Below are 1890 nucleotides of genomic sequence, written 5' to 3'. Positions count from 1 at the left end.
TTCTGTAAAATTATTTACTTTATGTCATTCTTTTTATATTTTATTTTTTATTTTCTGTATTCGTTGGTTGTTACCTTGTTCTGTTCTTAGCCCTGATGAAGGCTAGAAACTCAAGCCGAAACGTTGGCACGATTAAATAAGTTGTATAAACTTATTTGTGTTTTATTTTGACCACACCCCCAACCATCTTCTCGTATAAGTCATCCACGGTCAACTATCTCTCATAATTATTATTTTGGCAAATGCTTGGGAAAAAAAATTAAACGCAATTTATGAACCAAGTACTCTCTGTCTCGCCTCCACTTTTTTAGTCACCACTCTACTTCACATTTTGAATGTTCGGATCTCAAAATTTTCTCGGTAATCCATCAGTCTTACCCTTATAAGATCAATCTGAACTTACATCTTTGGTTTTACTGTCATTCTGTCTTACATATTAGGATATTACAAACTTTTCACCTTATTAACTACCTGATTAATTCGCTCATATAAATTCGAAACCTACTCATCTTTTGAACAAATTGAATCCCACTTATCCATTATATTTTGGGTCTAAGTTTCATATTCTACGATATGTGACTTAAGCTTAATTTTGTGAATATTTTATCTTATTTTTTTTATTTTTCTTATGCACCTGTAGTAAAGCCTAGTGATTCATTGGGATATTGATCTTTTAATTTAATAGTACTTTGGAAAATAGATGGTAAAAATATTGATGTATAAGTTTTCAAACAATAACTCAAGTAATAAAAAAATTATTTTAAATGAGAATTGCTGATCCGGAGTTACCTAAACTACCTATTACCTATTATTATTTATTTTTTAAGCGTAAATATTCGGCTACATTTGATATAGTAGGAGATGGTCAGAGTAGAGAAAAACAAAATTAGTTTTCAATTATTAACTGATAGCTATCAATAAATATTTAAATAAATTTTTTGTTGTTGTTTACCGCAGCTCAGATTACCTCCTAATTCACGTTACGTTCATCACACTATAAAATAGTTGATTTATTTCATATAAACCATTTTATAGATTCGATTTTTTTTAATTTTTTTGATTTTTTCGAAAACAGCTCTAACGATTTTGAATAAACTTGGTAAATGATTGAGAAATTAATTGCTCTTTAATACCAGATATTTCTTATCTTCAATAATGTAGTCCAATAGGTTTTAAATGCACAATTTTCAAAAACTCTTCCTCTATAATACCTTTAATTTTGTTTATTTTTAAAAAATAACCGGTTCTCAATGTTAACAATAATAAACAATGTATAGATAAAAAATATTACAGAAGTTTATCTAAAAGAGTATAAAAAACGAGAAACGACCGACCAATTTTTCATAGTTGCATTCCAACTTAGTTATCTTTAAATTATTGTATTCTTGGCAGGAACAAAATTTATATTCCGTATTCTCACCTCGAGGAACCCTGAAATACGAAGTTTTATTACGACACAAAAAAGAATTTTCGACTTCCTTTGTCTTAAGGGTTTTTTTTTAATCAAAAAATTTTGGTTAACATTAACAAGTTTCCACCAATCTATAATTCTTATATATCACTAATCTATCTGTATATATTACGTGTTACACTATGTCAATTTATTTTATATCAAAGACAATTTTAATTTCATCAAATTTATTAATGGTTGTATAGTAAACTTCTATTAAAATCAGTGATTGTTTTTCCCCTGCATTCTTTTTTCGGTAATAATATGTAAAAACAAGAAAAAAAAAGAAGGTTAAATCCAGATATTGTTAATTGTTAAAAAGCTTTTAAAACGTAAATCGCATATTAACTTTTATCCGTGTTCTTTATACTCAGTTTCTTTTACAGGATGTGTATTCAAAGTTAATAATAACTGTAAAGTAATAGAAAATATATATTTTT

General features: G+C 27.0%; 1 protein-coding gene across 2 annotated transcripts in view; it reads left to right on the top strand.

Annotated features, from left to right (window-relative positions):
• Nucleotides 1–1890, top strand: part of LOC106683221 (tyrosine-protein phosphatase non-receptor type 11) — a 132304-nt gene that overhangs the window by 37278 nt on the left and 93136 nt on the right. The window lies entirely within an intron of this gene.

This window comes from Halyomorpha halys, unplaced genomic scaffold (genome assembly GCF_000696795.3).
Source record: "Halyomorpha halys isolate HHAL.00 unplaced genomic scaffold, Hhal_1.1 Scaffold26.1, whole genome shotgun sequence".
Taxonomy (NCBI): domain Eukaryota; kingdom Metazoa; phylum Arthropoda; class Insecta; order Hemiptera; family Pentatomidae; genus Halyomorpha; species Halyomorpha halys.
The sequence above is the reverse complement of the archived record's forward strand: the minus strand, read 5'-3'. Positions and strand labels throughout refer to the sequence as shown.